The sequence below is a fragment of the Pelophylax lessonae genome, assembly GCF_965119305.1.
Source record: "Pelophylax lessonae genome assembly, chromosome: 6".
Taxonomy (NCBI): domain Eukaryota; kingdom Metazoa; phylum Chordata; class Amphibia; order Anura; family Ranidae; genus Pelophylax; species Pelophylax lessonae.
Genome location: NC_138773.1, coordinates 212432537 through 212456115, shown reverse-complemented (window position 1 = coordinate 212456115; position 23579 = coordinate 212432537). Strand labels below are relative to the sequence as shown.

The 23579-nt window shown below is 39.8% G+C and overlaps 1 protein-coding gene across 1 annotated transcript in view; it reads left to right on the top strand.

The window, feature by feature from the left end:
* LOC309559184 (voltage-gated delayed rectifier potassium channel KCNH8-like) overlaps nt 1–23579 on the top strand; it is a 785056-nt gene that overhangs the window by 668862 nt on the left and 92615 nt on the right. The window lies entirely within an intron of this gene.

Here is a 23579-nt window from a genome sequence, read left to right as displayed (position 1 = left end):
ATTGTTAGTATGGTGCTTTCGGCAGCCGACTCCGACTTTTCGGCTGACAAAATCCTGATGTGCAGGCATTAAAATTTTTGTCCTCCGTCAACACACGTCTGATTTTCGTCTCATTAGTACAGATTTCGACGGGGCAAAATCTTATGAGCAAGACTAGACATGCTCAGAGATGAAAGAACACATAGAAAGCAATCCAACACATGACATCACTTCTGAAGTAGAATTCTGTCGTACGGTAAAATTCGTGTGCAGTCTAGAGCACATTCCAACCAACGGACACGCACTCTGGACAAAAGACGGACGACCGGTCCGCGGAAATTCGTAGCGTGTATACGGGGCTTTAGTTCAGATATACCAAATCAGAGATATGTAGCTACATAGAGATCAGACCAGACTCAGTTGTTGAATCAAAGTGATCTGGATTTCATTGTTCCGCGTTTGAGATTAAATATATCATATGACGTATGAAAAGTAGGTTGTATTAAGATATTATTTGACCAATCAGGAGTTAGTAAAACGATTTGGTTAGGTTAGAGTTAAAAGTCTATATTTCGGACTTTGCAATTTTCATCAGGGAATTTTCAAGGGACTTTTGAAGAAGATATATATGTCCTGTGGTCAAGATATCCAGACAAGGTTCCTCATTCTGAGAGATCGAGAATTTTCATTGTTACAGAATATTTCAGCCATCTGATATATTCTTAGCTTTTGCAAAGTTGCATGAAACATAAAAAAATCAGAAAAAGAGACAAAAGATTAATACTTTGAAGCCATTTTTGTCCTAAGTAGCCATCTTTGCCACCTCAACATGTTTCAAGAAGAACTTGCTATATACTATAGCTTGTGAATCCCTGATAAATTATTATCTAAGTGGTATTGCATAGGTAAGTATGTTTTTTTTTTACCAAACAACCTTGGTGACGTGCACATTTTGTGAAGTAATAGTTTGCTTTTCCTGAAAATGTGGTTTATGTCACAGAATTAAAGCAGAAGTTAACTGCCAGTAAAAATGAAAAAAAAAAGTGGGCTCCAGGAGCTTTTTAACATAATATTATGGCACACTTATCTAGTGATCCCCTCCAGCACTGTGATGTTTGCGCTGCCCTCCAGCACTGGCACCTTCATCTTTACCCAGTTTTCCTCTGAGTTTGGAGTCTTCGGCCATTTTGATTAGCTGGGCCAGGATTATGTAACTTCTACATATGCACACATATAAACACTAACAGAGAGGAAGAATCATTTATTTACAAAGATACCTTCTGTCATAAAAAAAGCCTACATGTAAACATTTTTTTAAAAACAGGGTTACTTCTGCTTTAACCACTTTAAGACCGGAAGATTTTGCTGCTCAATGACCAGACCAATTTTTTCAACTTGGCACTGCACAACTTTAACTGACAATTGCACGGTCATGCAATGCTGTACCCAAACAAAATTTACGTCCTTTTTTTCCCACAAACAGAGCTTTCTTTTGGGGGTATTTGATCACCTCTGCACTTTTTATTTTTTGCGATATTAATAAAAGAAGAGCGAAAATTTTGCAAAAAATTTACATTTTCCAGTTTGACTGTTAAAAAATATCCAATATATTCAATTTTTGTCATATATTTAGGCCAAAATGTATTTAGCTACATGTCTTTGATAAAAAAAATTCTCAATGAGTGTATTTTTATCCACTTTAAGACCGGAAGATTTTACCCCCTTCCTGACCAGACCATATTTTTCGATTTGGCACTGCGTTATTTTAAACGGACAAAGTCGCGTGACGCTGTACCATAACAAAATTTATGTCCTTTTTTTGCCACAAATAGAGCTTTCTTTTTGTGGTATTTGATCACCTGTGCAATTTTTAATTTTTGAAAAAAAGAGCGACAATTTTGAAAAAAAAACAATATTTTTCACATTCTGATATATAACATTCCCAAAAAAAAAAAAAATTTAAAAATCTAAATTTTTTAACATTTTTAGGCCAATTTGTTTTCTGCTACATATTTCTGGTAAAAAAAATCGCAATAAGCGCATTTTGATTGGTTTGCGCAAAAGTTATCGCGTTTACTAACCACGGCAAAGATTTATGTCATTTTTATTGTTTTTTTTTTTTTTTTACTAGTAATGGCAGCAATCTGCAACTTTTTACGGGACTGTGACATTGCGGCAGACAGATCGGACTCCTAACTGTCATTTTTGACACTTTTGGGGGGAACAGTGACATTACTACAGTAATCAGTGCTATTAATATGCACTGTTAGTGTAATAATAACACTGACAGGGAAGGGGTTAACACTGTTGGTGATCAAGGTTAAATGTATGCCTCATGCTTACTGTAGTGTGGGGGGGGGGGTGCTGAATCCTGTGATCTCTCCCTATCTGTCACAGAGAAAATCCACCTGCTTTGTTTACACAAGCGGGCGGATCTTCTCACACTTTTCCCGACAATCGGGGAAGAGAGGCGGCGATCCCCGTCTCTCCTCCTCCGGCCTGACTCCTACTGTGTCTAAACACAGCAGGAGGGAGCCTCCGGCGGCGCGCGCACCGCCGAGACCACTAGGAGTCCAGCGACGTAGGTCTACATCGCTGGACCCAGGGGAGCCAACCTGCCGCAGTGATATTACTGTGAGCGGTCGGCAAGTGGTTAAAGAGAATGTGTTTTTAACATATTTTTCTTATTTATTATGGTTAGAACTAAAAAAAATGTTTATATATTACTTTCCTGGACTTATTTAACTGATAAAAAAGAGGACATCCCTTTTAATAATGGACTTTTGGTAGACATGCAAATTTTAAGCTTGAACGGGTTTTTTTAAATTAATATTTCAATGAGCTTCAAAGGAGAGAGATCAATATAAACAGTGCAACACCTATTATATTGTTATTAGAAAAAATAAACAATTGGTTAAAGAAAACAAAAAAAAACAGTATTATAAGTCCCCATTCACACTAGCGTGACTTGTCAGGCGACTTGGTCGCCTGACAAGTCGCGATGGGTCGCCTGCCATAGATTAGCACAGGACTCGTTGTAATAGGAGCGACACAAGTCGCTCCGACTTAGAAAAAGGGTCCTGTACTACTTTGGGGCGACCTGGAGGCGACTTGCATTGACTACAATTATATGAAGTCCCTGCAAGTCGCTCCGAGGTGCGTGCACCGCGATTTCACAGGTCGCCCCAGCAAGTCGGGTCGTCCCTGTGTGAACGGGGTCTAAGACAGATGAGAATGATGATTCAGTAGTCATAGGTGAAGAATATTAAAGTAATAGAAAGACAGTAATCAAAACGCAGGAAAGAAAATTAAATTACTTAAAGGAATTTAGTCTGTTACTGCAAATGAATCAGATCAACAACTCTAATGAAACATACCAGGGCTAATTAGAAAGCCTTTGATCTGAATCCTTTAGCTTTGTGTTCTCTAGTTGGGCCACACTTAAAGAGAAATAGTCAGCAATGGGTATTTGTAAGAATCTCATCTATAAAATGCCATGTAATGCATTTTTTGGAAATTTTGGAGTTTTTGGCTTTCATTTCTAATAAAACTGTCTGGCTGTGGAATGGTAATGCAGGCACTGCTCTGGGAAGGGATTTAGGAAAACATGCTCTGCCCACTTGCATAGCATCCACTACATGGCCCTTGGTCGCAAACTGCAGTGTACCTACACATAATGCACACCAATCAAAGATTTTAGATACAAAACTTTGGAAATTCCAGGTAATGAATACATTCATAACATAACTATACATCAGAAAGTAAAAAAATAACAGTTGTAAATTATAATAGTGGATCTTTACCTCTCATGGATAGCAGTGTGTGCTGTTATTTTACAGTATATATATATATATATATATATATATATATATATATATATATATATATAACAGTGAAAAAGAAGATAGACTTGTTTTAATACACATGGACTATTTTTAATAAGAAAAAACAATATTGCACCCCCAAGAATTCTTAAGATGTAGTACATGTAGAAAGCCAGGGAGAAGAGACCTCTGTGGTCAGTGGCAAGATTCCAAGAACATTCTGAACAAAAGAAGGAAAGGTTTTGCAGGGAGATGAAATTCAGCAGCATAATAGCAGATCTCCAATGTTGGTATCTGCTTTTAGGTTTCTGGGGTTGCTAGGCAATACATTTCGGGGGGAGAGGGGGGTGTCTCTGCTTTGTCAAGTCTGTTTGTCACCAGGGATTTAGGAATTTTATAGGGCTACAGGTATGAGGTATCATGGGCAGACCTAATTAGTAAGCTATGTAGCCAAAACGAGAAGAGAAAAACAGGTAATTATTAATTTAGGTCACAATGCATTAAATTGAAGGTTTTAGATTTTTATATAACTTACAATATTTTATTAATAATAATAATAATAAAATATCTGATAAATATATATGCCTATATACACAGAAAGGGAAGGCTGGAACATGAGTAAAAACAATATTATCAAATTGAGCATGATTGAAAAGTGGATAAGAAGATCACTATTGCTATAAAACCAAAATAATCATTATTGTCAAAAATGTTTCAATAGTGTGCAAGTATAACTATAGTATGCTTATACAAGGAAAACATTGTAATGGGTGAGTTTTCAATTATATCCAAACAAAAATGGCATGATCATTTGGGAGCCTGAAGTTTAAGCCTTCTATTATTTTTTTTATTAATTTTGTAGTGTTATTCTGTGGTGTTCTGTTTTTGTTGGAGCAGAAATGTCAAAGTGGTGTCTACAGTAACACCCCCATGAAAGTTGACAGCTTTTGTCAATCAACTGTCAGTTACCAATTTTATTTTTCTTTCATGTAACAAAGACAACACCTATGTTCTGTGAAAGTTTTTTAATGTCTATTAACTGTACTGCTGAGCTTATTCAGGACATAGGGTGGTTTTATAGCATGATAATTATCCTGACACTTTGAGCTGATAAAAGAAAGCAATAACACATAAGTAATCCCTTAGAGGTAAGGCTGCACTAATGGAGATGGAAATGCAGATGTTTGAGATTGTAGGCCCTGGTCTTGGTGAATTATATGAGGTCAAAGATATTAAATAGCAATGAAATTACTGATCATGATTCCATTGCCATTCATTGCAACTCTTAAGTTGGCATGTTACCACCCATGGGGGCAAAGCAGGAGTGGGAAGGGAGAGGTAGGGTGGCAGATATAAGGCTTGGCACCTTTCTAATATGACTGGAAAACATTAGCAATAAAAGATCCCACCATTGCAGTCACTAATCCCTACACAGTCAAATCAAAACAGTAAAAAAAGGAATGTTTGTCGCTGCCTGTTGGTACCCATATGCAAGAAAAACATTTCCCAATCTGGGCAAAGTCTGCAGGATCAATTCACAATCCGCTCACATCCATCGTTACATTTGGATTTAAAAGGGAATATTCCATTAAGAATAAGCATTCGGTGACTCTTTTGATGAGTTCTGAGTTGTTTAATAGAAATGGATCAATGACTGAACAGTAAAATGGTAAAAAATAGTATATTTTAAATTCGTGCTGCTTTTATCCTACAGCACATTCTGACTAACAAAACATTCCTCTTTTGCAGAACAAGCTACCCATAACATAAAACACCTGATATAACAAGTAAATAATTCATTTCATATTAAGAATTTACGGTTCTTTTGCTAGGAGGTTATATTCTGGCCCAGAATCCATTGCTAGGAAAGAAATGTGTGAAGCAAGATCGACATCTCTTCACAAAGTAGCAGCTCTTGGGACCTTATGAACAGGTTATAAGTAGCTAATTAAGTGCAGGGATTCACAACATGTTGTTGGAAGAAAGCCCAGGAAGATTGTAAAACTTGTGTATTATTGCAAAGCAGGTGTATTATAACTCCAAGGGAGCAGAAAAATGATTTTATTACTATTTAATACAGGGAAAGAATTTCCATTTCCTTCTCCACAAGAATTAATGGCTAGATTACAATTCTGATATTTAGATATTACAAGAAAATAATTGATGTGGTAAAAGTGCATTTTAGCAATTCAAAGATATCAGTCTATGTTATTTTCTGCTTTGCAAATGACAGAAAATACTAACATTTATTGGAGAGAGCCAGTCATATAAAGTTAAATATTTAATTAAAGCAAATTTGTCGCTATATTTGAAAACAAACAAATTATTCTAACTAATATGCTCCTGCCTGCCAGGGCCGCTGTTAGAAACCACGGGGACCAGATACAGCCCTCATGATGGGGCCCCCCCAACCCTGCATACACCACACATCCCCCCCCCCCCCAACCAACACACACACACACACGGGGTGCCAGGGAAAAACAGCAATGACTTTATCTGCCTACATCTCAAAAATGGAAAAAAGTCCCTTCTCTGCACCCACCTCCTGGGCCCCTCTATTAATCTGATGGGGCCCAGGGAAATGTATTTAAGCCCTGGTAGCAAGTAGGAGTGAGAGTGTGGTCTAGTACAGTGTTTTTCAACTCCGGTCCTCAGGGCACGCTAACAGGCCAGGTTTGCAAAAAAAATGAAATACATCACAGGTGATATCATTTGCTGCTCAGTGATTGCAGTAGTCTAGTCTGCATCTCCCCAAGGTAATACTTCTGGCCTGTTAGTGTGCCCTGAGGACCGGAGTTGAGAAACACTAGTCTAGTAAAATCCATGTATTCATTTAGACAGAAATGAACAACAAAGCTACCCTAGGACCCCCTGTTTATCTGGTGGGGCCAGGGCCCAGTACAACAGGACTGGTTGTACTGCCTTATCAGCGGCCCTGCTGCCTGCACCCCACGTCTTTTTATTTTAAAGAATAATTTTATGGAACTTTTATTTTAACAACAAACAAAGAAAAAAATAACAAAAAAAAATGTGTTCAACAAGGCACAACACTGAGACGTAGCTCAGAACAATACAGAGCAGAACAGAGATATCCAATTATTACCCCACCTTTTTAATCTGTATTACTGCCCATAAATATTCAGCTTCAGACCCACTTTTGGGTGTGTCAGATGCCTGGTCACCCATTGCATGCTGTGGTTCATTCCACTGACCCCTACATTACTACTTTGTTTCGTAGAGATGTGGGGTTCGTAGATGGAACCAGACATCTAACACTAGATTTTAGGATGTTGTGATTTTTTTTCCTATTCAGTTTCAGATTTGTTTAGCTTTCTAGTTTTAGCTGATCCTCATACCTCCCCTTGTAAATTCTCTGTATATTGTCTTGAGAAGAAACTTACAGAGGGTTAATTATTAGAATGGACAATAGTAAGTAATAAAGATGGAATATGAATCGTAGCTGATAGTTGCCAACAACCCTTAACTAATTGTAAATAGGAAAACCCTCATGTATGGGACTTTAAACAGCAACAGGCAAAAATGCACAATGAATTGAGACTTGAGGTGAATTCTTAAAATTATACAAAGTCTTTATTGATATTACAAAATATAAAAGATACATAACATAATGTTAAAATGCTTATAACAAAGCTCCTTGTATTTTACAGAATACTCATCATTCCATTTGAAATCACCAAACAGGAAATTCAGATGGTGAACAGTATATATTGTAAAAGTAATAAAGATTGGTCTTGTGTATTGTTGTTTGTTCAGTAAAACTTTTGTTAATTTATTTTTGAGAGAATAAGTGATAATTTATGTGGTCATATTTCATTCATATGAAATACCATAGCGTTGCCGGTTTTATTCTGCTGCATGTGCCAAGCTGGGTTTCTGGACTAAAATGTTGTGTACATAGTTTGCCTGTTGTTCGTTTGGTTGAGTTTGATTAGCGTTCAGCTTGCTATACATGGCTCAAATTGCGATGTGTGGGTGGTCCTATTGGCACCACCCAGCATGACAAAAGTCACTCCTATGTTTTCTATGGCTTTTAGCATGGGTGTCCAACCTTTTGGCTTCTCTGGGCCACATTGAGTATAGATAAATTGTCTCGGGCCGCATATAAAATATATACTATAGTTAAGGTATATAAGTAATAAAACGCCACCGCGCCCTTCCCGGGCTGCTGCGCCCACCCCCCCCCCCCAGCACTAATTTAACACAACTAGTGGATAATCCCCTCCAAGGCTGCTTCTGTGGCCATGCCCCCGACTCTACTTCCTTCCTCCCCAGCAAAAAAAAAAAAATTGTCAGGGGCAGTGGGCCGCATTGCCTGAGGTTCTGGGCCGCATGCGGCCCCCGGGCCGCAGGTTGGACATGCCTGGCTTATAGCCTTGATTATAATAAAACAGGAAATAGTGTGAGGTGTTATCTTCCCGTTTTGTATAATGACCTGGTTTATGCCCGCATACTATCAGAGGGCATCAAGATTGTCATACAATGTGCACCAACCCAGGAAAATCATCTCTCCCCAAGTTAGTTCTTCCCTAGGGGAAGACAAACAGGAAATTGATTGCAGTTCAAAGGCCACTTTAGGTGTGGAGAGAGTGACTGCTTGTATCCTTAGAGGGGATAGCTTCATCTCTACTGTTAGTGGCAAAATGTACACTTTACAGAGAAGTATCGAATGTTGGGGCATAGGTTGGGATTTTAAGGGTACCGTTTTTTAACAACCAATATAACACAAGGAAATGTGTGATTTGTAATTTTCCTAAAAATATAGCTTTATTATGTACAAATATTCCCAACAATGGGGTACATGATCATATATCAAACAAACATAGTAACAGACAATATATAAAATATACAATATAAAAATGTGCCATGATGGCAAGCATCACAATGTCAACATGTAGTCACAGCCTTAATTAGGTGGGTGGACTCCTCAAATGTTGCTACAGGCTTAGACGGCCCTAGCCGATATGCAGACCTCTAGTGTATCCAACTTCCACTACCCGACATGTTTCGCGGTGTGTACCGCTTCCTCAGGGGTATAAGAGATAGAGCTTAACAGTGACCAACTAGAGCGGTAACAAGAAAATATAACATTATCATCATAGGTCATACAATTCATACTTTGGCATCATATGGTTATGTTATTGCGAATATCAGTATGTGTCAAGAATGGAGTCTTGGGCCGTGGCCCCTCCAGCTTCTGACACTTGCACGTCATATATTCGATTATAATTACCACAGTTACTTATATGGATAACAAGAGAATTCATTTACACTGACATACAGGCCGAAGCATATGTGATGTTCCCAGGTAGTGAGACTGATGTATCACAAAAATCCAAGATACAGGTGCTGGGTGCCAACTAATGTCCCCCAGGCGGGCATGGACGACCACAAGCGGAAGGTAGCTTTGCCTAAAATGGTAAAATGGTCTTTTTTCTCTTGTATTTCTCCTTATCAGGATCCCTTCGGACCTCGCAGGTTTGATCTAATTTGGTTCAAATTGGTTGTTTTTCTGTTCTTTTTGTTTATTTACCAGTTTGTACCATTGACTATAAGACTCATATTGAGTTCTTGTGACCCCCAAATTGCAGTATTACAACTCGGTTTGGGATTCTGCCCTACACAACATATAGATGTATATCAAGTAATTAAAAATATATATCTATTTGCTCGTAACCTCACATTTAAATATATTTTTAACAAGGACCGCAAACAAAAACAATTGGAACTTGAATTAACTGAACAAATTAAGGATTTTACCATGGACGAGTTCAGGGCGCTACGCGATCTAATGCTCCTCTATGAAGAAAGTAATCCTTCACCTGACCCTAAGAGCATTAATCAGGATACAGAAACATCCCTTAATATCCAACCCAGTAAAATATTCAAACCAAAATCAAAAAAATTCCCAGATATCATGACATGCCCAAGTGAATCAAACTATTAGAGAATAAAAACAGACACACTGGTCACTAACGGATCAAAATTTAACAGATAAACAACGGCAAGCACTTTATGATCTACAAAACAACTCAAAATTTATTATCAAGCCTTCAGATAAAGGAGGGAACATTGTGCTCCTCTCCCATTCCCAATATCAAAACATGTGTATGGAAATCTTGAACAATAAACGCTTTTACAAACGAATTGATTCGACTCATATCGATACCTTTGTCCGTGAATACAGGGATCTCTGCTTACAAGCATTCATCTCGGGTATTATAGACAAAGATATCTATGAGTACCTACAGAACAAATATCCAAGAACCCCCACGTTCTATACCCTTCCAAAGATACATAAAAACCCTACACACCCCCCCAGGTCGCCCAATTGTATCAGGGATAGGATCCCTTACTGAGCAAGCAAGCAGATATGTGGACTCCATTTTAACCCCACATGTACGCTCTCTACCATCGTTCATTCAGGATACATCTGACCTGCTGAGACACATAGATGATATCGAAGTACCCCCAGAGGCCCTTCTGGTCTCTGTTGACATAGAAGCACTTTATTCTAGTATCCCTCATGAACAAGGAATAGCATCCACTGCACTTTTTCTAAAAGAACTTGACTATTCCCTGTGGCCCCGCAACGACTTTGTTCTAGCTCTGTTGAGATTTATTTTGACACGAAATTTTTTTACCTTTAAGGAAGACATTTTTTTGCAATTACAAGGCGTAGCCATGGGCACTTGCTGCGCCCCTTCTTACGCAAATCTTTACTTAGGACACTGGGAACGTTGGATCTTTTCCAGCGACACATATGCAGAATATCTTCCGCATGTGATGTGCTGGTTCAGATACATCGACGATCTTTTCTTGATCTGGACAGGACCACAAACATTATTACAAGCGATGTTAATAGAATTTAACACTAACCAATTTAATCTTAAGTTTACATATAATATCAGTGCAGTGATGATCCCATTCCTAGACATTGAGATTCGCCGATCCAATACAGGTAGAATCACTACAAGTCTGTATAGGAAACCAAATGCAGGAAATACCCTGTTGCATGCTACAAGCGCACATGCCAATACACTAATTAAAAGCATACCCTACGCACAATACCTGCGGATACGCAGGAATTGTACTGAGGAATCAGATTTTAAAGCTGAAGCAAAAAAATTACAACAACGTCTGTTAATACGTGGATACTCGAAAACAACACTTAGAAAAGCGTACAATAGGGTGAAGATCCAATCTAGGGCTGACCTGCTCTACAAACAGAAAACAAAAAAGGAAGCATCCACAGTAAGACTGATAACGAGATTTTCAGACAACTCAACACAACTCAAAACGATTGTTAACCAACACTGGCACATACTTACAGATAACCCAACCTTATCAAAATACATAAAAGATCGCCCCAAGCTGGTTTACAGGCGAGCAACCTCATTGAGAGACCGCTTGACTTGTAGCCATTACAGAGAGAGTAGACAGACTCCTTCAAGTGGCCCTAGAGGCACATATAGATGTGGTAACTGTGCCCGCTGTCCATGGGTCCAGGAAGGCCACTACACTATTCTTCCCAACGGGGACTTACACAAAATACGCACATATGCTGATTGCACTACTCAGGGGATTATTTATTTAATGACATGTAAATGTAAAGCCTTCTATGTAGGCAAAACTATTCGTGAGTTTGGCTTTCGGATACGAGACCATATTTACTACTCGGGCAATGGGAAAATCTTAATGCCAGTAACTAGACATATTGGTCTACACCACAAATTTAATAATACGGTGGTGTCATTCCAAGTCCTTGAGGTAATATCCCCCGATCCACGGGGTGGGGACTGGGACAGACGGATTTTACAAGCCGAGACTCTTTGGATCAAGAGATTGAATGCTCTCGATCCTCCTGGACTCAATGAGATGCATACCTTCAAAGCATTCCTATAATTATACATTACAGGTATACCGGTGTTTTGATGTTGTATCCGATCGCTGGATCCTGGTAAGGTGATCCCCCTTTCTTTTCTTTTCCTTTCTTTTTTCTTTTTCTTCTCCTTTTTCTCCATTTCACTTCCTCTTCCTCATTCCCCTTCTTGCCTATGCTTTTTCCACCTATTATAGGTGTTACCTTATCCTCTCCCTTCATTTCTTCCTTCATTTCCTCTCCTCATCTCTATACACAGTTGTAATCTAGGGATATATTTCTTAAGCCACGACCGATACCCCCGTTGTGAGTCGAGTTTCTATACGGGAGGCTTCTTGGCATACTTACATTGATATAGGTTTTTTATTCTGTTGTGGAAGGCTACACAATTAATACCATATCCATAAAAATTATCGCAATTGTACCCATATTAATGTTCTTACAATTACAGAAATGTGAACCCTGAAATGCAGCCCGGTACAATGGCATATGATTACGTCCCGGTGGAATTCGAGACCATCCTTGGATTGAGTGCATTGGACTGCCTATGAAGTCCCAGAGGCGGGTATGCGATGTACATAGGCTCGTGTTGACATAACCAGTCACACGCCCCTTTGTTTACATGGACGGATCTCCCACCACTAACGCCGCTTTCACTCCACAGCGGATGCTGTGCTTGGGCGTTAGTGGGTTGCCACGCAACCAATAGGTGGAGCCGTCTGTGTATTTCACAGCTGCGCTTTGCGTCCATCGACGCATATGCGCAGTTGTACATCGAACCCCGTGACGTCAGTACGGCGCGCGTCGCCCTCTACTGACGACGGGGTTGACGACACACATTTAAGCGGCGGTAGTGCACTGCTATGGTGCAGACGATGGAGGCTGGACACGTGGACTAGGAATGGTAATGGCGTCTATAACGCTGAACTCGTATTGTTTCGGGACCCATGATATTGTGTTATAGACTACGGATTTTTTGTCTTTTCACCCTTTCAGATGTCAGAGTCTTTGGGTGACCATATGGCTTTTTGCCGTTGAGGGACTTTTGGCCGGGTTCGTGTCAAGTACCTCTTTCATATCTCATATCTATTATATACATATCTCTACAGATATCCAGGGGATCATTTGGAGACCCGAATGCAACGGGATAGTTCCCCCAGGGATATCACATTGACCCCTATGTTCGCGGTGTCGCCCTATCCATCGTCTGACCAGTGTGCTATCTGCTGGCCTATATTTTGGTAGGTATTGAGACACTTATATATTTTTATCACTCTCATGAACCACCACAAAGATTTTGTAATCAAAAATAATAGCATATGGGCTATTTATAGCCACCTAATATGTGAACAAATATCTATCTTATGCATTCTATTTGGCCTATGCATGGAATACTCAATAGTATCCATTGGCATTCATTGCATCGACTTACTAGTACATAATATACCTTCTACCATTTTAGGCAAAGCTACCTTCCGCTTGTGGTCGTCCATGCCCGCCTGGGGAACATTAGTTGGCACCCAGCACCTGTATCTTGGATTTTTGTGATACATCAGTCTCACTACCTGGGAACATCACATATGCTTCGGCCTGTATGTCAGTGTAAATGAATTCTCTTGTTATCCATGTAAGTAACTGTGGTAATTATAATCGAATATATGACGTGCAAGTGTCAGAAGGTGGAGGGGCCACGGCCCAAGACTCCATTCTTGACACATACTGATATTCGCAATAACATAACCATATGATGCCAAAGTATGAATTGTATGACCTATGATGATAATGTTATATTTTCTTGTTACCTCTCTAGTTGGTCACTGTTAAGCTCTATCTCTTATACCCCTGAGGAAGCGGTACACACCGCGAAACATGTCGGGTAGTGGAAGTTGGATACACTAGAGGTCTGCATATCGGCTAGGGCCGTCTAAGCCTGTAGCAACCTTTGAGGAGTCCACCCACTTAAGGCTGTGACTACATGTTGACATTGTGATGCTTGCCATCATGGCACATTTTTATATTGTATATTTTATATATTGTCTGTTACTATGTTTGTTTGATATATGATCATGTACCCCATTGTTGGGAATATTTGTACATAATAAAGCTATATTTTTAGGAAAATTACAAATCACACATTTCCTTGTGTTATATTGGTTGTTAAAAAACGGTACCCTTAAAATCCCAACCTATGCCCCTACATTCGATACTTCTCTGTACTAATCAGGGATGTGGTACCTTAGGACATAATTCACTATTCCCATGAGCTAATTTTGTTAAAATGTACACTTTGAGGACTTTTTGGAATTGTAATATAAGAAATATAATTTATTTGATTACGTGCAGTATTTGCCACATACAGTATGTGGGGAGGACAGCAAGGCTGAGAGACAGACCACTTATATAACATTCAAAAGAAACATAGTAGGAATGAGGCAAAACATTTTAATGATCAGCATGGAGGTGGTCACTTAGCTGTCCTTTTCCAAGCTATTCATAAGGTTGTATGCTCAAAAAGAGGTGGAGACACATTTGAGTTATTATGTAAACGCTAGATCTATTGGATCTTTTGTTTGCAGACTTGGATCCCCACTTGGTTGAATTTTGAGTGGGACCTCACTTATTGTCCCATTTGTTAATGGGCTCTCATTTTGTGTAGCGGCTTTTAGATTATTGGTAGGGAGTTCTCCTTTAGGGGGAACCTTTGCTGAATTATGTTGCCGACTTTATTAGGATTAAGATTAGGATTAAGATTAGGATTACAATTTTGCACACCCCTGATGATGTCACCTATGACAAAACGCGTTGGGAGGAGCTTAACCACATGACGCTGGTGTTGCATGCCACTGGAGGTCGGCCATGTTTTTGGTTTGAAACAAGTTTACACCACATCTCTGCCATTTGTAATTCTTGTTGTATAGGAGAAAGTGTGAGTACCCTGTGTGCAGGTTTTATTTGTTTAATAAATTGTTTTTAAAGATGTCTGCACAATGATTGCTCTTTCATTTCTCCACGTATATGCCTTGGAATCTCTGCCTTTGCGGCTTATGAGATTGGATCCATTGACCAAGTGATTGACACATGCTTATTCTGACTGCTGTATAACCCAGTAATATCTGGTAAGAGGCTGCATGTTTAGTTTCCTTGGTGGTGGATTTATCGACTCCTTTTCACGGTATCTGTGTATATCTCACTGGAGGACTGCTTGGAACACACTTTGAGTGCTGCTGTTTATTTGAATAGACATTATTAAGAAGTCTTTTTTGAGATGAGATACATTTAAGTTCATTAACCTGTTGGGGAATGGTCTTTTTAAAAAATTTTTTGAATTACAGTTTTCTTGGGGTTCTGTGTCTGATTATGTTTTTTTTACATTATGTTATATGTTAGTTTTAATGACAGACATGGTTGCAACAAATTTGTGCTGATGTGAAAAGAGGTAAATCAGTAAATTTACTGTATTTGAGGAATATTCTTTCTTTGTTATATACCCTTTTGTAATAGTAACAATGTTACCTGTCTGTATTTCAAGTCTGATTGTCTGCAGCTGACTTCGGCTAGTCCTAGGGTATATCTAGCAGATAGCTCAGTTGTATTACTAGGTTTTGATTAAGGGCTAGCAGAGCAAAATGTGTTGGCCTTTTTTCCTCCCTCTCAGGATTTAGTTGCCATTCTTATACTGTCTTGATTGTTCAATAAAGATATCCTGTTCAGAGTGCAGCCGTCAGCATACTTGTTTGTTCTCATGAATCAACACAATGAGCTGGGTTTGTACCTGGAGACAAGGGAGCTGTGTGGGATCTGACAAGCAGGCCAACAAGGAGCAGACTTATCTTTGTCTATTTAAAAATTGAAGGAGTTGGGTGAAAAATTGTCAGCTGAACAGTGACTGAACAGGGGAATCCCCTTGGCAAAGCACCTTGTTACAGGAGCTTCTAGATTCTAATAAGCCCCCAGCCCATACCAAAGACCCCACAATTATTTTTCAGGTATTCAGACAGCCAGGTGGCAGCTGTTAGAATACAATAACTGGCAGAAAAAATCCCACCACCCATGCTGCTTAGGATGGATGGAGAAACCTTTGTGTGTATGGCTAACCTAAGAATCAAGATAAGATGTCATATCGACTTAAGACAATACCCAGTTAGAAGCAGAGATGCTGAAAGAAAATGTTTGACTAATCTGCATTGGTACACCTAGAAGTGATGACTAGAAGAGTAGGGCAAACTGTCACATTGTACTGCAAGCAGATCAAGTCTAAGTGTCATTAAATTGGAACTTTACTGTAAAAAAATAAAATAAAAATTAGAGCAGTCAGGCTTATTGTCCACATTCATGGTATGGTAGAGGGGCTAAAATTCCTTGCCAGAGAAAATGATCTGCAGTGGCCACTGGTCTGAAAGTCTAAGCATCTGATCCCTTGGTCCCTACAGAATGAGAGCACCAGACTGAGTAATGTCCTTCTTCTCTAGAGGTCATGTGAATAGGTACTTGTTAGGTACAAAAGGTAAACTGGTAATACAAGAAATACAGGGGCTAAAGTACACCTGTGACTAGCCTATGCATAAAAAGAATTTACATATTCTGAACAAGCAATAAAAGCACTTTAAACTTTATTTACCACTGCAGCTACAGGCTTTGAGAAGAAATTGATCTTTAAATTTCGCAACAGATGCACTAAAATTATAGCTCTTCTCTGGAAGCAGCTCAAAGTTGTTTCAGCAAGTATGAGCTTGTAGCTTGACAAAAAGTCAGCATCATTATCGTAACATATGCTTTGGCAGTATTAATTTTTAGGTCAGATTAGTTTTGCTCTCTGTCTCCCACTGGATAGATTCCCCCATCACTTCCTGTTCTGGAAACTCAACAGGGAATGAAAAAAAAGGAGGTGAACTCCAATCTTAGAAAGTTATCAGAAGAACCTTGGTCCCAATTGGGTGTTTTGCCCTTATTTCTTGCACTGTTGGCAACTTTAAAAAAGTTGGATTGCTCTGCACTTTTGTCTCAGTGACAATGGTCAACAAGACAAATACAGTGCATTCGGAATCCACATTTTGTTACATAGTTACATAGTTACATAGTTAGTGAGGTTGAAAAAAGACATCAGTCCATCCAGTTCAACCTATGATGCGTGTGTGTGTGTTTGCTTTTAACCGTACATTGTATACCCCTGTATGTTGTGGTCTTTAAGGTGTCCATCTAATAGTTTTTTGAAACTATCAATGCTCCCTGCTGATACGACTGCTTGTGGAAGAGAATTCCACATCCTTACCGTTCTTACAGTGAAGAACCCCTTACGCACTTTAAGGTTGAACCGCCTTTCCTCAAGTTTTAGTGAGTGGCCACGTGTCTTATTGTATCTCCTTTCTCTGAATAGTTTGTTCCTTATGCTCGGGTCACCAGTACAGTATTTGGACATTGATATCATATCCCCCCTCAATTGTCTTTTCTCCAGAGAGAAAAGGTTCAGTGCTTGTAGTCTTTTCTCATAGCTGATGTCCTCCATTCCCCTAATTATTTGTGTTGCCCTTCTCTGGACTTTCTCCAATTCCAGCACATCCTTCCTGAGGACCAGTGCCCAGAACTGGACAGCATACTCCAGATGTGGCCGGACCAGAGTCTTGTAGAGTGGTAGAATAATCTCTTTATTTCTGGAGTGAATCCCCTTTTTTATACATCCCAGTATTCTGTTGGCTTTGCTTGCGGCGGCTTGGCATTGCATGCCACTGCCAAGCTTGTTGTCTACCAGTACCCCCAAGTCCTTTTCCATCCTAGACTCACCCAGAGGTTCCCCCCCTAGTGAGTAGCTTGCTTTCTGGTTTCTGTCCCCCAAGTGCATTACTTTACATTTATCAACATTAAACCTCATCTGCCATGTAGTTCCCCACCCCGTTATTTTGTTCAGGTCTGCTTGCAAGGTTTCCACATCCTGCATAGAAGATATTGGCATGCTTAGTTTAGTATCATCCGCAAATACTGAGATTGTACTAGATATCCCCTCCTCTAGATCATTTATGAACAAATTAAACAGGATTGGTCCCAGGATTGTTATTTTACAGCCTTATTCCAAAATGAATTCAATTCATTATTTTCTTCAAAATTCTGCAAACAATACCCCATGAAAGAAGTTTGTTTGAACTCTTTACACATTTATTAAAAATAAAAAATGAAAAAAAATCCCATGTACATAAGTATTTAAAGCCTTTGCTCAATACTTTGTTGAAGCACCTTTGGCACCAATTACAGCCTCAAGTCTTTTTGAGTATGATGCTACAAGTTTGACACACATATTTTTGGGCAGTTTCTCCCATTCTTCTTTGCAGGACCTCTCAAGCACCATCAGGTTGGACGGGGAGCTTCAGTGCACAGCCATTTTCAGATCTATCCACAGTTGTTCAATCAGGTTCAAGTCTGGTCTCTGGCTGGGCCGCTTGAGGACATTCACAGAGTTTTCCCATAGCCACTCCTTTGTTATGTTTGCTGTTTGCTTAGGGTCATTGTCCTGTTCGCAGATGAACCTTCGCCCCAGTCTGAGGTCAAGAGCGCTCTGGAGAAGGTTTTCATCAAGGATGTCCCTGTACATTGCTGCACTCATCTTTCCTTGATCCTGACTAGACTCCCAGTCCCTGCCACTGAAAAACATCCCCACAGCATGATGCTGCCACCACCATGCTTCACTGTAGGGATGGTATTGGCCAGGGGATGAGAGGTGCCTGGTTTCCTCCAGACATGATGCTTGCCATTCAGGCGCATTTTGGCAAACTCCAGGCAGCCTGTCATGTGCCTTTTACTGAGGAGTGGCTTCCATCTAGCCACTCTACCACACAGGTCTGATTGGTGGAGTGCTGCTTAGACTGTTGTTCTTCTGGAAGGTTCTCCTCTCTCCACAGAGAAACGCTGGAGCTCTGTCAGAGTGACCATCTTATTCTTGGTCACCTCCCTGACTAAAGCCCTTCTCCACGATCGCTAAGTTTGGCTGGGTGGCCCACTCTAGGAAGAGTCCTGGTGGTTCCAAACGTCATCCATTTACGAATGATGGAGGCCACTGTGCTCATTAGGACCTTCAATGCTGCAGAAATGTTTCTGTACCCTTCCCCAGATTTGTGCCTCGATACAATCCTGTCTCGGAGGTCTACAGACAATTCCTTGGACTTTATGGCTTAGTTTGTGCTCTGACATGCACTGTACACTGCCAGACCCTATATAGACAGGTGTGTGCCTTTCCAAATCATGTCCAATCAACTGAATTTACCACAGGTGGACTCCAATCAAGTTGTAGAAACATCTCAAGGATGATCAATGGAAACAGTATGCATCTGAGCTAAATTTTGAGTGTCATGGCAATGGCTGTGAATACCTATGTACATGTAATTTTTTTAAGATTTTAAACAAACTTCTTTCATGTTATCATTACAGGGTATTGTTTGTAGAATTTTTAGGAAAATAATGAATTTAATCTATTTTGGAATAAAGCTGTAACATAACAAAATGTGGAAAAAGTGAAGCGCTGTGAATACTTCCCGGATGCACTGTAGATGTGTGCATCTCCCCAGTGGAGGCATGGACAGCAATAAAAGCATGGCAGGGGCACTAGTCTTTTATATACACTTAAAAAATAATAATATAATTTATTGTAGCAATTATTTATTCCCTGGAAAGTCACTTTAGCTTGATGCTGCTTTTTATTTCAGTGTCATGATAGTACTGCCATTTTTTCCACACACAGTTTGTACAGAATTATTTTTATACACTATCTATTTTAGAAAAGAGATATAATGATTACTTCATACTGACACAAAACTAATCCAACTGTGATTATTGATACTTCCAATTCACAGCAGGTGCTATTTTGATGTTTTTACTAATTGGTCTTAAAGGGTAATATTCATAGGAAGTGCGGAAAGTCATTATAAAAAATGTTCATAGTGACCTTTAATGGTGATGGATAAGAAATGACATTCAGCACAGGAGTAAGGAACCATTTCTCAAGTGCATCAAATTCTATTTTTAGACTTGTCAATTAAACCACCATTGATTTCCTTTTCTTCTAGATCTTTAAAAGAATTAGAAAAATCTATATATCAAAACTGCATTCACACATTAGGCCACTTGTATATTTTGAAATACATTAAGAAAGTATCATTCTGTCATTTGGTATTATCCTTGCTCTAAGATGATTGGAGCAGTCCAAAGTCAGCTGATATCCCTACTGCATTTGCAGTGATTATTGCTGATGTCCTTAACCACTTAAGCCCCGGAAGATTTTACCCCCTTCCTGACCAGGGCCTATTTTGCGATTCAGGACTTCGTGACTTTAACGGACAATTGCGTGGTCGTGCGACACTGTACCTAAACCAATTTGACGTACTTTTTTTCCCCACAAATAGAGCTTTCTTTTGGTGGTATTTGATCACCTGTGCGATTTTTTGATCATGCGCTATAATCAAAAAAAGAGCGACAATTTTGCAAAAATAACAATATTTTTCACATTTTTTATAAGAAATTCCCCCAAAAAAATGTAAAAATCTAAATTTTTTTAAATTTTTGGCCAATTTGTTTTCTGCTACCTATGTTTGGTAAAAAAATCACAATACGCATATTTTGATTGGTTTGCGCAAAAGTTATTGCGTTTACTAACTAAGGGAAAGATTTTTGTCATTTTTGTTGTTTTTTTTTTAACGAGTAATGGCGGCGATCTGCGATTTTTTTTTTTGCGGGACTGTGACATTGCGGTGGACAGATCGGACCCTTGACTGACATTTTGACACATTTGGGGGTACCAGTGACATTACTACAGTAATCAGTGCTATACATATGCACTGTTACTGCAAAAATGACACTGGCAGGGAAGGGGTTAACTTTATTGGAGAGGGAGGGGTTAAGTGTGTCCCTAGGGGCGTGCTTCTAACTGTGCAGGGATGTGGCTGTGTGTGTAACAGCACAGATCAACGGTCCTACATAGCAGGACCGTTAGATCAGTGCTTTTACACAGGGAAGAATGACAGGGGGCTTGATCGCGAGTGACCGGCAGACATCGGGTCCGTCGGTCACACGCACGGAGGTGTCCGTGAACAAGCCGAGGCGGGAGCACGCCTCCGGCGGCGCGCGATCGCCCGCTATTGGCTCCCAGGCTAGTGACGTATATATTTGTCACTTTGCCTGGCCGGGGCTGACTGCCGCAGTATATGTACTTGCGGCGGTCAGCAACCGGTTAAAAATGGTTGTATTTTCTAAAGATCTAACATATTTTTCCATTAATTCTAATTTTAATTTTCAAACTGTGATTTGTTTTATTTATTTTTATATATGGTCATACAGTAGTGTGTAAATCTCGGCTTTAGGGGTAGTGGAAATATATAAATTGTTAGATATGATTTCTTCCTAGTTGAGTGAAGGTTTGCATAGGTACAAGTATGTATTTGCCATAATAGCACTAGTGGGCCAGTGCCTATGGCAGCCAGGACATGGGATGTGACAACACATCTTAACGTTTGTAGATTGTCCTTTTTTGCCCTTTTCTACAGAGATAATTGAGTACTGTCCATGATACTTTTTTTATTTGCATTAACATACAATTTTTCAGAACAAGCTTTCGGGGTATGTCCCCTTCAGTACTGCTTGGACCTTGAAGAAGGGGACATACCCCGAAAGCTTGTCCTGAAAAATTGTATGTTAGTGCAAATAAAAAAAAAGTATCATGGACAGTACTCGATTGTCTCTGTCGCAAGTGCACTAATACGGCTACAATGACCTCAAGCATGATGGAAGATTCTCTAGATTTTCTAGCAATCTTTGAACAATTTTGTCTACATTCAGCAAGAGAACTGTAAGGAAGAGAGGTCAGAGAATATTGATTGGAGTCAGAAGGCTCTTTTTCATAAAACCATCTTTACCCCCTCTTGCTTGGTTTCTATACAGTTGAAAATAGCACTGTACACATAAGGCAGACAACATGTCACCTTCAATAGCACATTTTAGCATTAGTGTTTGCTAAAGTAATCGTATGGGATGGAGCTTATTCAAGGTAATGTCATTTGGGTTACCTGTGATCAAGGGTTTTCAAACTATGGCCCTCCATTTGCTCAGGAACTACAATTCCCGTCATGCCTAGTCATGTCTGTGAATGTCAGAGTTTTACAATGCCTCATGGGATGTGTAGTTCCGCAACAGCTGGAGGGCCGTAGTTTGAGGATCCCTGCCTAAGACAGTATGATGTCTACATATGACCCAATATTTTTGTGATACTTCAGTTTTAAGTAAGTATAGGTCTTCATATGTTTTTAACTACTTACCGCCCGCCCACCGTCAAATGACAGCAGAGCGGTGCGGCTCTCGTTCTGGGACAAAGTCATATGACAACACCCCAGAACGGCCTCTCTTGCACGCCCGTGGGGGCACGCAGTGCGGCGATTGTGGCTGCGCCGTGTTGCTAGGACACAGCACAACCCCGATCTTGGTAATAAGCTAATGACTTGGCTCTTTACCCATGTGATCGGCTGTGTCCAATCACAGCCGGTCACATGTAAATGAGGAAATGCCATTTATCAGCTCTCCTTGCCTCACACTGTCAGAGTGTGTGGCAAGGAGAGCCGATAAGCAGCTTCTCCTCAAAGGGGACTCTAGGACAGGTAATCAGGGCACTGATCATCAGTGCCCTGATTACATAAAGTTAAAAAACAGTGCCCACAGTGCCTACCATCAGTGCCCACAGTGCCCACAATCAGTGCCCACAATCAGTGCCCATAGTGCTTTCAGTCAGTGCCCATCAGTGCATGCTCATCTGTGCTGCCCATCAGTGTCCATCAGTGCCGCCCGTGAATGCTTGTCAGTGGCCATCAGTGCTGCCCATCAGTGGAACCTCTCAGTGCCCATCAGTGCCACCTTTCAGGGCCCCTCAGTGTCGCCTATCAGATCTCATCAGTGCCGCCTATCAGTGCCCATCAGTATGGCATATTAGTACCTCCTCATCAGTGCCACCTAATCAATGCCACCTCATCGGTGCCCATCAGTGCAGCCTATCAGTGCCCATCATTGCCGCCTCATCAGCGCACATAAGTGAAAGAGAAAAATTACTTATTTTCAAAATTTACTGACAGAAAATAAGAAAAATTTTCTGTCTTATATCTTTTTTTTTTTAAGTAAGAAAATAAAATACCACCAAAAAAAGCTCTATTTGTGTGAAAAAAATGATAAAAATTTCATTTGTGTACAGTGTAGCATGACCGCGCAATTGTCATTCAAAGTGTGACAGCGCTGAAAGCTGAAAATTGGCCTGGGCAGGAAGGGGGTGAAAGTGCCCTGTATTGAAGTGGTTAAAGGGTAAAAGGTATATCCCATCTAGTACCAACTAGTTACATTTAAAACTATTGAAAAATAAACTGCATAAGGGGCAATTTACTCACAGATGTGATCCGAAGATTGAAATGTTCAATTCACAAACATGCATACTACATGAACTAGATACGTTAGATCTAGATACTTTATTTTCAATACTACAATACTTTACTGCTCAATAGGTTCTTTATCTCATAAAGCCTTTTTGTACCTCCACCTCAAACGACCTAATTTCCAGTTCTCTTCAATAGACATCTCATAAAACCACGAGTTATCACCAGCCAGAAGCAACTGCTATTCTAAAAAGTGATAACCTGTGTGATAATTATTGCCAGTTGACCGCGGCTCACAAAGTATTGCAAAACTCGACAATTTAATGTTCCTTTGGTAAAATCTGTTAAAGCAATAAAAAGACATGTTTATTAAAAGATTTGAGAATCTTCATGTGATAAATTGTCTAAATATTCAAATCAGTCATGCAAAACAATTTTTACATATTTCGCCTGCATATGATTGATTAATTAAAGTGAAAAATTATACAATTT